The sequence below is a fragment of the Dipteris shenzhenensis genome, chromosome 28 (genome assembly GCF_047967505.1).
Source record: "Dipteris shenzhenensis isolate YYH24624 ecotype China chromosome 28, Dip_SZ_1.0, whole genome shotgun sequence".
Lineage (NCBI taxonomy): Eukaryota > Viridiplantae > Streptophyta > Polypodiopsida > Gleicheniales > Dipteridaceae > Dipteris > Dipteris shenzhenensis.
This window is the reverse complement of record NC_141623.1, coordinates 24,287,670-24,303,766: the sequence shown is the minus strand read 5'-3', so window position 1 is coordinate 24,303,766 and position 16,097 is coordinate 24,287,670. Positions and strand designations below refer to the sequence as shown.

The 16,097-nt window shown below is 39.2% G+C and overlaps 1 pseudogene; it reads right to left on the bottom strand.

Annotated features, from left to right (window-relative positions):
* Positions 1-1,865: 1,865 nt before the first annotated feature.
* Positions 1,866-7,235, bottom strand: LOC147883357 (putative dynamin-related protein 4A; annotated as a pseudogene).
* Positions 7,236-16,097: the final 8,862 nt, after the last annotated feature.

Sequence of the window (16,097 nt, the reverse complement as noted above, 5' to 3'; positions counted from 1 at the left end):
CAACACTTTTTTAAACCCATTTTGCTTACCGAGGATTAGTGCCCCATGCACGGTACATGTCAATGCTTAACTATTGAAATAAGGCCCATGTGTAGTAGTATGTTTCATTATATAGATAATTTTTATATATATGGTGAATTTCTATGGGGACCGATTCTTTACATAGATAAAATTTTCCTTCTATATAATGAAATTGTATCTATATAGTAAAATTCTCATAAGGACTCTCTATATAGTGATTATTTTCCCCATATATTTATAACATCATTCTCTTAAGAAATCCCTATGTAGATAATTTTTTTCCTAGTCTAGTGAAATATTCTTTAGGTAAACTATATAGCGACACTCTCACTCTCTCTAGTCTTGACCTTTACTAGATGTGTATTTCTTTCTAGTAAATAATCTAGCAAATCCTTTTCTTTTTCTATACAGAGACTGATCAAAAGTTCCTTGTGAATTGGAAGTTGATAAGTGCCTAGAGGCTTGGAAGTGAGGCTTAGAGTAGAGGTGAGTGAGGTTTAGAGTAGACTTGAGTGCATTGCTACAATCATTTGAAGCATTCAAAATGTATCTTCCATTAATAAAATGTCGCTATATAGCGACTCTTTTTAAAACCCATTTTGCTTATCGAGGATTAGTATCCCACGCATGGTAAATGTCGACGCTTGACTATATTCGAAATAAGGTCCGTGTATAGTAGTGTGTTTTATTATATAGATAATTTTTTTATATATGGTGAATTTCTAAAAAATGTCGCTATATAGCGACACTTTTTTAAACCCATTTTGCTTACCGATAATTAGTGCCCCACGCATGATAAATGTCGATGCTTAACTATCGAAAGAAGGCCCATGTGTAGTAGCGTGTTTCATTATATAGATAATTTTTTTATATAAGGTGAATTTCTATGGCGCCATTTCTTTACATGGAGAAAATTTTGCTTCTATATAGTAAAATTATCATAAGGACTCTCTATATAGTGATTGTTTTCCCCATATATTGATAATTTCTCCATATAACATCATTATCTTAAGAAATCCCTATGTAGATAAGTTTTTTCCTAGTATAGTGAAATATTATTTAGGTAAACTATATAGCAACATTCTCACTCTCTCTAGTCTTGACCTTTACTAGGTATGTGTATTTCTTTCTAGTAAATAATCTAGCAAATCCTTTTCTTTTTCTATATAAAGACTAGTCAAAAGTTCCTTGTGAATTGGAAGTTGATAAGTGCCTAGAGGCTTGGAAGTGAGGCTTAGAGTAGAGGTGAGTGAGGTTTAAAGTAGACCTAAGTGCATTGCTACAATCATATGAAGCATTCAGAATGTATCTTCCATTAATAAAACGTCGCTATATAGCGACACTTTTTTAAACCCATTTTGCTTAGTGACGATTAGTGCCTCATGCACGATAGATGTCAACGCTTAACTATCGAAATAAGGCCCGTGTGTAGTAGTGTGTTTCATTATATAGATAATTTTTTTATATATGGTGAATTTCTATGGGGTCAAATTGTATCTATATGTAGTGTGTTAAACGCTACTTTGCTGATACTAAAGCTCTTCAACATCTCCCAAGCTCTTGGCTACGTTTGAGTAGTGTGCTAAATGCTACTTTGCTGATACTAAAGCTCTTCAGTACTTAGGCTAACATGATTTCCTCAGACAGTTCTACACTTGGGATGCGATGTATCGATAGGTTCTATTAACCTTTTCTTGCATTCGTGTACTGGCATACACTCCTTTTTTGGTTTATCCTAAAACCTTAAGCAGACGATGGAAGATTGAAATGAGGTTGATATCATGACAATGTGCTGCCCAAGATGCTGCGAAACAATAGCTCTACTCTTGGAGAGCACATTTACACTACGTTGGAGACGACTTCTGAGCAACCACAAGGTCTTCTGCCATGACTTCCTCCATGTCCATCTCAATGTCCTCCATGTCCACCACCTTGAAGCTGGCTGGTGTTACATCACCACCATCGCTGGTTGCACAAATTGGGGTTGCATACTTACCACCACTGCCACCAATCGATGCCCTCCTCCTCATGCTGTTGTTTCTCCCCCCAAGCACCTTGCTTGCCACCTCCCTCTCGATGCCCTCCAACATCACATCGTTAAACGCAAACCTCACCTCCATCGGAATGTCATCTGCTAGCCTCCCCTCCACTACCAACCAGTATGCAATCGCATTGCACATCGCTTCCACACCCCTTCCTCGCTCAGGATCATGGATAGATCCAGCAGCTTCCCAGCTACATAGCAAATTTTTTAATTTATTCTCCGTTTGTACATATCCATCCTGCCCTTCAGATCCTTCACGTTCGTAATGTACAACGAATTGGAGGTGAACGTTACGCTGCGTTGAAGCTGCAGAAACCGATCAACAAATTTCACGCACTTGTCTCTGCAATCTCTTAGAATCAAACTACAAGATTCATCGTACAGCATCAGCAAATTAGGGTATTGGCCTGCATGCTTCTGTATCACATTGGAGCATAACATTTGCGTGGGCTTAAAAGCTTCTGTCACCAGATTCTTACACATTCCTATCACGATATCCAGCTGATATCGCAACAGTTTGTCAATCACTGCCTGTGGCACTACATTGGGTAGATTCACCCCTTGAGTTTCAACTATCAGTACCTTGATCGTCTCGATAAATTCCTTCTCCATAAGCCCTCGTGTGGCACTTTTCAGCTGCTCAAAAAATGCCATGGAAAAAGTATGCAAACGGGCAGTGTAATGCAGGTCCGGGATGCCAGAAAACACATCCGTGCTACCTTGCAGCAAAATCTGTTCCATGCTCTTTCTCAGGACAGTAATAACCTTGAAGAACCCAAGTGTGCTTCTACTCCACTGTAGATGCCTTCCCCGAGAGCCTCTAGCTCGTTGCGCTTACTTGTTAGCATCTTATCGATCTGTGCAATGACTTTTGGAAGCAAATTTATGATGCTATCTGCTTGCAAACGCATTAAATGATCTACCAGGCTAGAAACACCAAGCGCAGATCCATCCAACTTCATGAGCTCAAGATGTGTTTGGAACAGCTCTTGTTCTTTCCGCAGGGCATCCTCCATCGGGACATCTTCATCAGTCCTATTGCAGACATAGATTTATCCAAGACAAATATTTACAGCATTGTCCATGATTTTGTTGTACAGCCCTTTTGGGCATTTGTCGATCTTTGTCACCACTGTTAGACTTTTGCTTCCTTTTTTATCTACCTCACGAGACATTCGAATAGATTCGCAGGTTTGGAAGTCCACAGTGGCTGAAAGGACGTTGAGGATGATGCTCTCCTCCGGCATGATGTAGTGGCGAATGATCCGGGAGACCTTATCGTAGATGTCATCCGGTTGCCCATGAAAGGGTACTCTTGTGATACCCAAGAGATTAACCATGGTGAGGTCGGGAACGTTCGGCTTGCTGACATGCACAGTGATTGGTTTGTCTGTGATGCCTTTGGAACTACCAGCGAGAATCTGTGTTGCAGATTTTATAGTAGAGGCAATTTGCTCCTCGTTGATCTCTTTCTTGACACCCTCGTACTGGACAGTAATGGTGGGCTCTTTGGATGTTTGGAGTCTCAGTATTAGGGGCACTCGCGTGACACTGCCTTGACCTCTGGGCAGGGCAATGCTGGCAAGGGACTCTAAAATGGTAGATTTGCTGCTGGACTGATTGCCGACAACAACAATGCTAGGCAGGTTGATGCCCTCGCCCATAATTCTAAACTGCGAAGCTGATCAACATCATCGAGCAAAGGGCGGATGTGTTCATTAAAGCTCTGAGAAACTACGGAGCATGTCGGATTAGAGGACCCAAGATCAGAGTCGAGGTTCAAACTATCCGGGGGGGTAGGGGCTACTTGGCGAGGACGTGATCTCAAACATATTGACTGCAAAGCGTGGAAATAATGGAGCTGGGGATGGTATATTGTACTGAAATGAGCAAGGGTTGCAAGCTCACAACGGAAATGAGTTTGGATCTCTTCCTTCCTCCTTCTTACGATATATATATGTAGAAATGTATAGTAAGCTTCATTATATGTGTGTCTGTGCATCAGCTAACTCAGTTGCTGGCTTGCATTAATGGAACATGAGCCTCACGCCCTACTCAATTGCCCCAGACATCTTATGGGCGGGAAGATCACGCCCCAGCAGCATCAGTAATCTATTAGAGGAAGTAGTTGTGATAATGGCTTTCCTCTTCATGTCACTTCACGCATCCAGCCTTCATGTGACGTTCATTTAAAATTTTGAGACGCAAATAGGGCCCCCCACTTAGTAAGAAATCGCATTAGTTGGGGGGCACGGTGTGGGAGTGTGTGTGGGGAGGGGGGAAAAGGCCTCTTCATGGCATTTTGACGCATGGCAGAAGCTGGCCACGTGTTCTCAAGGCTTCTAGGTGAGGTAAAAAGGGGGATGGAGTAAAGGGGGGTCAATCATTTGATCGACCTCCCTAGATATGATCTTAGCGACATCCCACGATCGATGCGAAGGGGTCTTCTTGAGATTCATTTTCCAACATAGGTAGCCATTCCTTGAAGTGAAATGCCTCCAGCTTTTTTCTTCGAAGGAATTTTACATTTTTGGCCTGATGAACCGTCTAGTTTTTTTGTGAAGAAGATGACTAAGTGCTATATCTAGTCTTGCTTTAGTTTTCTATTCAGCAAAACAAATGTGCAGAGTGGAAGGGATCTATTTAGAGCTGATCATATGGCAGCGGATGTTGAAACTTCTGAAAAGAATTAGCGTTGATCGTATGGCAGGGGATGGTCTTCGGTTGCTCCCTCACCTTGATGATGAGGGGAGATCATGATGGGAAGGGAGTGGATAATGAGGTAGTATTACCAGATAATGGTAATGCTAAGGTCAAAATCGGCCCATCTCGTAGGGATAATCTAGCCATCCACCCAATCCTCCTCCATCTTCTTCACCCCCTGCATCCCCTCGTGCCATCGCTCAGTGCCACGTGACGTCGCCCCCCCCTTATTTTTAAAATTTATTATTAATTTTTTTTATTTTATTTAAAAAACTAACCCTAGTCCTAACTAACCTAGGTTAGCTTAGTACTTTAGGTTAGGTTAGTGTTGCTAGTGGTTAGGTTTGCATTAGCTCTAATCAGGTTACTATACTAACCACTGTTAGTTAGACAGATATAGGTTAGGCTAAGTCTAACCTAACTGTTGTTAGGATAGGTTAGCTATTGTTAGGTTAGGTGAAACTTGTTAGGTCAGTTAGTACAAGTACCTGTAGTTAGTTAGATCCATAGTTAGTTTAGGTACAGTTAGGTTACTTAAAGTAACTATCTAGGTATAGTAACTAGGTAGTTGGGGTTATAGGTAGGTTAGACTAACTGGAATTAACCTAGTTTAGACCCCTCCATTGGACTTAAAGTCCATTCACACCAACCTTAAGACCAAGGGAATCCGCCCCCCCCACCCCCACAAAAAAGGTCCATTTTTCCCCTTCTTTAATCGCTTGTAACTCATCCGTTTAAGACCCAAACTGCACCCTATTTGAACCAAAATTTCACACACAAAAACACCACGCTACGGGGCATTTTTTTAGCCCATTGCACACCAATTTGGCATCCCTAGCACTCACATATTTGTGCCCTCATGTGGGCCTAGTCTCGCACTAATTCGTTCATATCTTTACACTGTGACCTTCGATTAACAATTCATCTACACCAGCACATTTCCCTACACACGTGGGACAATCTTAGGCACATTATTAACATGATGGTACCTATAGCACTATCACAATTCTAACCCTCCAAACATAACTACATCAACACCTGCACTTGTGACAGAGACACCCTTTACAACTCTCGCCCAATCTGCATGCAACTACGCTCCGGACCAATGCCTTCGACTCCAACGCTCACTAAATCTGCATACAACTCTGCTGAAACCACCGCCTACAACAATCCTCTACCCCGATTCCCCCCTGAAATTCAAGAAATCTCTCCTTTGACTCCTCCATGCCACAACACGGTGGGACGCCCTCACGACGATGATGGGGATATGGACCTCGATGCGGAGGCTAACAATTTCTTTAATCGTAGAAATAATAACAATCAAGGCAGGCACCCCTTGGGAAAACTGGAACTTCCCAAATATAATGGTAGGGGAGATCCAGCCCATTTCCTCCAGCATTCTGATGCCCATGCCGAGCAGGTGGAGATCAATCCAATGAAAAAGGTCGCCTAGCTTCCCATGGCCTTAACCAATGAAGCATCTAAATGCTACCTAGACCTCCTAATGGAAGAGCGAGCCACATGGGACGTGCTTCAAACAGAATTCAAAAGGTGCTTTCAAATGAAGAGACTACAAGATGATCCCGCTCTCCAACTCAGCAAGATCGAACAAGGCCGTCAAGAAGATGTACGCACGTATCTAGGCAAGATGAAAAGATAAATTGCCAAATATGACCCACGCCCCAATACAAAGTACCTCATGGCCTGGTTCATTATAGGACTAAGAAAGAAAATCCACACGAATATGAAAAAGATTAGCAGTTATGAAACGTTCAGTGCTGCTCATGCGACAGCCATTGACAAGGATGACATGGCCGACTCTGACACCAGCAGTGATGATGGCAGATCTAGTGCATAGGATAAGTGCTCTAAAAAGGGAAAATCCAAGTCCATTTCCAAAATGTCAAATGAGGATCGCCTAGAGGCCATGACCATGAAGCTAAAAGACGAAATGATGTAGGCCATGGAACAAAAGCTTCACTTTCTTAGCCGCCATCTCAGACTAATCCACGGCGAGAAAATGTCCTGTGTCCACACTGCATGGCCAATCATATAGCAAATGAGTGCCCGATACTAAGAGCCAAGATCATTGCACAAGCAAATTTACTGCCAAGGTTGTGGTGCCATATCTGCATCATCAGCGGCAATGATGAAAATAGTTGCATCTTCAACATGCACAACAACCCACCTCAACCTCAACAATACCAAGAGGCACCCATGATCCCCCCACCTCTGAGGCTAAATCATGTTCCTGTTCAGACACAAGTCCCACAATTACTTAGGAATCCGAATCCACGACCATATCCAAGAGTGCCAAATTTAGCTCCTGAGGCAATTCCAATAGAACAATTGCAAGCCGAGGAAGTAGAATTGCCATTCGAGTATGAAGCAGAGTACCTAGTGTACTATGTAGAAGGTGCAGAGGGTCTAATACCAGTCTACGCAAATCAAGTTCAACCCAATACATACCGAGCACCAATCAAGTGCTACGGTTGTGGAGAAAATCACTGGATCACAGAGTGCCCTCATTGTGGTAGCCCCGCTACTTTCCAACCACTGTTTAGAGATTGTGGCATAGAACATGCCTGTACGGATTGTCCCATGAAAAATAAGGTCCCACAATAAATGGAGGTTAAGCTTGATGTCCCAATCGGCCTCATTGGGATGGACCATCAAAGTTTGGGGCTGGCAAGTGTAATATCACAGCCTGTGAATGTAATTACATGCGAGCAGAAAGAGGCCACCAAGGACTCTAACATTCCAATCCAACCAAAGCGACTTCTTAAAAAAAAGCACAAGTGCATCCACCTCCACCAAGCAATGAGCAGCCAAGCTCATCCACATTAGCTCCTGAGCCTCAAATAAAAGAAGCTCCATATCCAAATGCAAAAGCAGAGAAAATTCATTTTCAGGCACATCAACAATGGGTACAAAAGGAACAAGCTCAATTTAAGGCTGAGAAGCAAGAATCAGATCAAATCCATGACTTGTCCCCACAGAGTGTTGATACTATACTCAAGCCTCTCCTCCAACAATAGACTCCACAACATAATGTACTGCCATGTCAACTTGAAGGAGCTGCGCTCTCTAGCATCCTAGGTTTCCCTGTGCCAATTCCCATTGAAATACTCCTATGGAATTGTCCCAATCTCTAGGAGAGTTTCAAAGGCTGGATTGAACTCGCAAGTCCCCTTCCACCCATGGACAACATCGAAGATATCCCTCTATGGATGAGTGAGAGAGATGACATACACAACATTACTCTGCCTTTGATCCACAAGGCATATAATGAAGTTCAAGCCATAGTGGATGGTGGAGCGTGTAAATGTCCTATCAAATGAGCTCTACGATGAATGGGGTCTCCCACCAATGCAAAATGCTAATTTCAACAGACACATTGCTGATGATTCATGGGCTAAACCCTTGGGAATAGTGAATGGCGTGTCCACCAAGGTCGCAGGAGTTCGCTTTTTCCTTCAAGTCACAATCTTGGATCTCCCCAAAAAATCCTATCAAATCTTACTGGGACGTCCTTGGTTACGGGAAGCATCAGTCCTCCATGACTGGGGAACTGATAGACTGACAATCCAGAATCGTGACACCGTAGTCATCGAATGTGGGGACAGGAGCTATAAAACCAATTGGGAATGGAGTGGAGATCGTACTTGATGTCTTGACAAGACATCAAGCCCATCTTTGTGTCTTGGAAAATAATGAAATCATCATGAAATGGAAAAGGTAATTTCTTTAACCAACTTGAACATCCAATCATGCTCTTTAAAATATTATGCAATTACATTCTCTTTATTATGATATTCTAATAGTATATTTGAAGAGGAGGCTGAAATGATGTTTCAACATTCAAGAAAGAAGGTCTCTCATAATGAAAGAATGAAATACTTGGGAACTTTTCCAATGTGGTTGAAACGAAAGGTGAGTAATAATACCATTGATTTGTTGGACTAAAAATAGTTCTAACTTTATTTATGTTCTTCCTATAGGTCACCGACTTAGTTCAAAGTGGAAGATTTGAAGATGATGACTATTTTACACTTCTTAATTTGGCAGAAGGGCCTAGTCATAAGGCAGTTTCTCATCAACAAATGTGTGTCAATGGATACCTACGGACAAAAGATGGAGATATTGGGAAAAAAAACACAAAATTGTGGAGTTGCAACATATTTTGATATGCTAAGCCAAAGTAGTATCAAAGATCAAAATCCAACAAGAAGCTTTATTTGTTTATTTGGAAAGATTGAGAAGATACTTCAATTGTATTTTTGGTCTTTCACTACCATCTTATTGTACTGTGATTGGTTCAAATCTAATACCAAAGGAAAGAATGCTACAATGAAAATAGATAAGTATGGATTCCAACTAGTCAACACAACAAGGAAAATGAGCTCTTCAAATGTTGATGACCAACCCTTTGTCATCATGACTGCAAATGTACAACAAGTTTTTTATGTGCTTGACCCAAAGGAGCAAAATTGGAGTGTTGTGCTTGATCAAATTCCAAGAGCAGGGGCAGATAGCGATTCCATTGTTGATTTCTCTATGTCTAGAGATTTTTCATGCCCATCATCATTTCCACATGATATATTAGATACTTATGATGGACCTAGAGAGGGATAGGAACCAATTTTAGTTGATTTGGTGAATATTGGAGATGATAGTGATGATGATGATGTAATCGATGAAGATTAAGCAATCATGTCACTTGGGTGATTTCTTTAAATCATGTTACAATTGTTTGGCTTGAAATAATACTTGAAAATTTAGGAGAATAATATTGTATAGACTTGTTGAATATTGAAGATAATGGTGAATATTGAAGATAACGGTGATGATGATAACATAATTGATTAGGATCAATCAATTATGTTATTTGAGAATGTTTTGAAACTTTTCAAAGCTGCATCATATAGAATTCATCTATATGTGTGTGCATATGTAGAGAGAGAGAGAGAGAGAGAGAGAGAGAGAGAGAGAGAGAGATGTATGCTTAATAAATAACTTTTAATTAAATGAATAGACACTATAGTCATGGATAATGTTGCTTGCCGTTTGGCAAATGTTTGGGCTGAAAGAATACCAAAAAATTTAGGAAAATATTGTAAGAGAACTAGAAAAGGATTCAAATTTAATCAAGATAAAGAGACACTTTCTTCTTTGATAGCCCACTCATCATCATCATTAGGATATGAAAATGACCAACGACATAGCATGGAAGGCTATCATTGTCAACATCAACTTAATAATTTGAAGAATAATGATATATCAGGTATACTTTCTTTATTTGTATTATTATTTGGATTGAATTTGATTGATTTCAATATCTTGACATTATCTTTGTGTGACTTATTTTTCTTATTTTTGCTATAACTTTTTTCTAGAAAAATTTTCAAATAATCGTCATGATCAAGAAGTTACATCACCAGTAACCAAAAAAGGAAGAATATTAAAGGATGATGCAATGATAGAAAGAGAAAGATATCTTAGAAGGGCATCTAGAGAGGCCAAGAAAGCAAAATTTATTGAGATGGGACATCGTTTTAAGGTGGATGTAAATGAGGAACAAGTTCCTTGTGGAATACACAAAGATTTATATGCTCAGACAATAACTCAAGCCGTCCGTAGCCAGTAGGTAGATGGATCTCTCATTGCCATTAGTTAAAGTTGTACCGATCCTTCAAAAGGAGGCAGTGAGAAGATATGTTGATGTAAGGCTTGAATTTTTTTTAATATCTTTTGATGGTCTTACTTTTAAATGTTTAGTATTTAAAATTTCTTTTATATTGATGAATACTTTTGTGTATATTTAATTATATTTGCAGGCTCGATATGAATGTAATTTAGTAACAAATGCTGGAAAACTAAAGTCTCAAAAGCATTCAGAGTGAACAAAAAGGCTGTATATGAATTTTTTAAGTATTCTATTAAAAACTTGTTTACTTTAACATTGATTTTGTTGGGTGTGATTTTTTGGTGAGCTTTTTGTCATGAGATTTTTTTCAATTTTCATGAATATTGTGAGCTTTTCATTCATCTGAGAGAGAGAGAGGGGGGGGGGTTCATGGAGTGGGTTGGGTGGAAAGTTTGGGTTGTGGTTGCAGTTAAGAGGAGAGGGGGGGGGAGGGGAGATAAAGGAAAAGGGGAGGGATGGGCGCATGGGTAAAGTGGCATGGAGAAGGGAGGGGAGGGGAGTTGGAACATATACTCGTTATCATAGTTAGAGGGGGAACTTATAAGGTATGCAAAGAGGAGTGCAAAGAGCAGAGAGAGGATGAGGAATGTGAAAGTTATGTTCATCTACTAAATGTAAAGGGGAAGGGAGAGCATATGGGCGATATATTCATTTTCAAAGTGTATAATTTGAAACTTTTGACCTCATATTTGGATTCCTCGTCCAATTCCGGTCATTTTGAGTACCAACATGACCATATTCCGATAAAAATTGGAAAAATGGTGTTTTTGTCATTTTGGCCTGTTTTGGGCCTATTTTGAGTCTGCGCTATCGCAGCCACTTTCTTCGGATCCATTTCTACCCCCTGTGGAGTAATTATGAACCCTAAGTATTCAAGCCTAACCATACACAGTACAGTTTTCTTTTTCACCTCGTAAGACATAAAGCACATCATTGATTGGAAAAAGCAAGTATATCAATTCAAGATGAATGATGTGCTTTATGTCTTACGAGGTGAAAAAGAAAACTGTACTGTGTATGGTTAGGCTTGAATACTTAGGGTTCATAATTACTCCACAGGGGGTAGAAATGGATCCGAAGAAAGTGGCTGCGATAGCGCTGACTCAAAATAGGCCCAAAACAGGCCAAAATGACAAAAACACCATTTTTCCAATTTTTATCGGAATATGGTCATGTTGGTACTCAAAATGACCGGAATTCAACGAGAAATCCACATATGGGGTCAAAAGTTTCAAATTATACACTTTGAAAATGAATATATCTCCCATAGTTCCTCCCTTCTACTTTGAATATGGACATATCTTCCATAATTTTTTACCTCCTACTGCCACTCATATCTGCCCCCCATTGTGCATAGTATACACTCTTCCACCCCTTCCACATGCTATGAAAATGAACATATCCTATATCCTCTCCCTCTCTTTCAACCTCCCCATCTTTCTTATAACAAAAACATGTATGGATTTCTAAAAAAAGCTCACAAAAACAAAGGAAATGGTAAAAAAGCTCACATTAAAAAGCTCGCCAAAATATTTTTCCCGATTTTGTTGAGTTTTCATTAATGTGTTGTTTGTTATGAGTTGATGCTAGGCTTGTAGTGTTTACTTATGAGATGGAGATGATGCACAAAAACCAACATGGCTACTAGATGATGTATGGGAAAGAATAAAGACACTGGTAAATTCAGAGGAATTCAAGGTACACACACACACACACTTACTTTATTGTGAGTATCATATGCTCTTTCTTTATTCTATTTAACTTAACTACATTTTGACATTAACTTTTCAGAGATCTAGTGAGAGAAATAAGAGAAATAGAAAGGCCCAAGAAAACGTTAAAAATTAAAGGAGAAAGGGTTATGTTGGAATGAAACAAGAACTTGTAAGTTTAATAGTATTCTTTCTTTCCATAATTTATGTTTTTATAGTGGTACTCCTTGATAAATCCACATGTATGACAAATATTTTAAACATGTAGATCTCTAAACATTGAAGGTCTCCTTCATATCGAGAGGTGTTTTTATAAGCTCATACCTCCAAAGGATATGGGATGAAAGGAAGAGGAGTACTACCTGACTATGCATTGTCTAAAGAGACCAATGGTGTCGTTTCATTGGAGGTACTTCATGTTCTCTTTGTTTTATGAATAGGAATTATTAATAAATGAAACATAATATCAATTTGATATATTTCATGTTTTTTATTATGTAGGATCCTAATCCAAATGACAATGGGATAATGATGCAATCATCAAGGATGCTTGTATATTCAAAGCAAATGATAAGATACAAACATTAGGTCAAGCCATAGGCTTGAATGTTGCTTGGAAAACTCTTCATGTGATGTCTTTATAATTTTATATTTTATTTTGTTATGTAAAAATTAAATTATTTCTTTCTCAGTCAACTATCGAATAATATTTGTTATCAAGTAAAATGTGTGTGTTATAAATGGTAAAAATTATCCTTAGAATTTTAGATGACTTCTTCACACTGTGTAATATGAGTATTGATGCACTTTAAGACTTTTGATTAATCTTTCACACTTAGACAATAAATTTCATTCATGGATACCAAGTATCAAATGTAAAATTTTAGTCATTTAAGATTCCAATGGCATGTAACTTTTTGGCCCATTTTAAAAGCTAGTAGAAGTTAAATGTTTTTGCCCATTTTGAATGTTATTGTTCATAAAAGAAGAAATGGAAATTGTGATTCCATTTGTAACATAATAACCAGCATTTTGTGTGTCACTTTATTTCCATTTTCAACATGAAATCTTGTAAATTTTAAGTCATCTTTTGTCATTTTGAATATAATAAGTGACAATTTTTATGTCACCTTTTGCCATTCCTTTCACAGTTGGTCTTTATTGTAGTGCCATCTCATGCATTGAAAATGGTAAAAATATATGGTACTTTTGGTTGCCACTTCCATTGTGGAAATGGAAAAACTATATGGCACTTTTAGTTGCCATTTCATACGTAAAAATGGCAGAATATATGGCACTTTCGATTGCCATTTCAGACATCAAAATGGCTAGCACTTTTAGTTGCCATTTTGCATGTGGAAATGGCAATACTATATGGCACTTTTAGTTGCCATTTCATACATACAAATGGCAAAATATATGGCACTTTTGGTTGCTTTTTTGCATGTGGAAATGGCAAAACTATATGCACTTTTAGTTGCCATTTCATACGTAAAAATGGAAAAATATATGGCACTTTTGGTTGCCATTATGGACATAGAAATGGCAAAAACATATGGCACTTTTGGTTGCCATTTCCAAAAAATGGCACATGTGGGAATGGCGGCAAGAAAGTGCCATTTAATAATGTAGAAATGTCACTTTTGGGCTGCCATTTCTACCTAGTTTTGTAGTAGTGTACATGCAACTTGCAACTCCTACATGTAACTTCTATATGCAAGTTCTACATGTAGAGAGACAATGACTTACAATTCCTACATGCAGAGAGAAGCTCTCCAACTTGAATAAATACCCCATAATGGAATGAAGCCCATACTCGAGATACCACTTGATCTAGATGGAGGGGCAAAAGAAGTGCAATGGTGCTCAATGATGATGTCATTATGGGTCACATGCAATGATGATGTGGCACTATGCCTAGCAAAATGTTTGCCTATGAAGCAGTGTGATGAGTGTTGAGATATTGAGCTCCACTCATGATATGCCAAGGTGACCGTTGTCGACTTATGTCACTGACTTGTTAGCTGCAGATGTGGTTGATACACTGCCCATGAATAATAGCTAGATGATAGCTATCTTTATGTAGTCTAGTTAGTGGCTCAGTTAGTATGCCACCTAGGTTAGCTGAGTTTGGTTTGAGACCCACATATAGGGTTCACCTCTTCCTTTTGTACTTAGAGAGAGTTCTTTTAGCTTTCACAACTAAGAAGAGGAAAACTGTTTTTAGCCTCCACCTTTGTGTGTATTCCCCCATTGTGTGTGTGAGAAATCTACAAGCGAGACTCCTTACTTCTCTCCCACTCTCTTCACATCGTATCAGAGCTCGATTTTCGGGGCCATTTTGGGGCATGTTTTGGTGGCAGAAGTTTTTCGCAGGCAGTCTAAAAAGTGCCCTATTTTTTGCTGTGCGACCACTGTTCCACAGGTCAGTGAAAAGTTACCGCAAAAATTGCATGGCATGCCTATGTGCAGAGATATTGGGAGTGACAGAATCATTCTTATTGCTTGTTAATGCAAAATCGTCACTAGGAAGTGACTGTGTGGTCAAATACCACTTTTGTCAGTTTTGCAGATTTATAAGAGCGGGGAAAAGAAGAGAAGGAAGAGAAAGGAAGATGAGAAAAGAGAAGGAAAAAAGAGAGGGGAAAAGCATATGAGCATATGAGCATATGCTCATGCATATGAGCATAAGCATAGGCAAATGCATATGCTTATGAAAAGAAGAGAAAAGAGGATGAAAGAGAGGAAATAAGAGAAGGGAAAAGAAGAGAAGGAAGAGGAAGGAAAAGGGGGAAAAAGAATGAAAAAAGAGAGGAGAAAAGAAGTGGGGAAAAGAGCATAAGCATAAGAGAAGGAAAAAGAAGAGGGGAAAATAAGAAAAGAGAGGAGAAAAGAAGAAAAGAGAGGAAAAAAGAGAAAAAGAGAGAAAGCATATGCTTATGCTTATGAGAGAGATACATAGACAAATGAATATGCTTATGAAAAGAAGAGAAAAGAGGATGAAAGAGAGGAAATAAGCGAGGGGAAAAGCAGAGAAAGAAGAGAAAGAAAGAGGGGAAAAGAGAAGGAAAAAAGAGAGGGGAAAAGAAGAAAAGAGAGGAAAAAAGAGAAAGCATATGCTTATGCTTATGCATGAGCATATGAGCATGTGAGCATATGCTCATGCATAAGCATAGGCAAATGCATATGCTTATGAAAAGAGGAGAAAAGATGATGAAAGCTAAGAGGAAATAAGAGAGGGGAAAAGAAGAGAAGGAAGAGGAAAAAAGAGAAGGAAAAAGGAGAGGGGAAAAGCATATGAGCATATGAGCATATGCTCATGCATAAGCATAAGCATATGAGCATAAGCATAGACAAATGCATATGCTTATGAAAAGAAGAGAAAAGAGGATGAAAGAGAGGAAATAAGAGAGGGGAAAAGAAGCGAAGGAACAGGAAGGAAGAGGGGAAAAGATAATGAAAAAAGAGAGGGGAAAAGAAGAAAAGAGAGGAAGAAGAGGAAATAAGAGAGGGAGGGAAAGAGGGGGGAAAGAGGGAGGAAAAGAGGAAAAGAGGGGAAGAAGAGGGAATAAGAGAAGAGAGGGGAAGAAAGGGTCCCTACAACCATCACTGTAGCTAGTGCTTAAAGCACTAGCTGCAGGCCAATGCAAATAACGAAAACAAAAAAAGGAAAACAGAGAAAGCACTTTCTTACCTGGAAAAGTCCCACTCAGTGTTTCATGGACTAGCCCTACAAAAGAGAGAAAACATACCATTTTTCAAATAACTAGTTAGAGGAAGAAGGAGTTTGGAGAAGCAACTTTCCAAAGAGATTGGATTAAGGAGACAAGCATAAGCCTACAAACAAGGAGAAAGCACGAAAGGAAGGGAAAGAGAAGAAAGAGAAATACAAAAAAGAGAAGAGCAAATC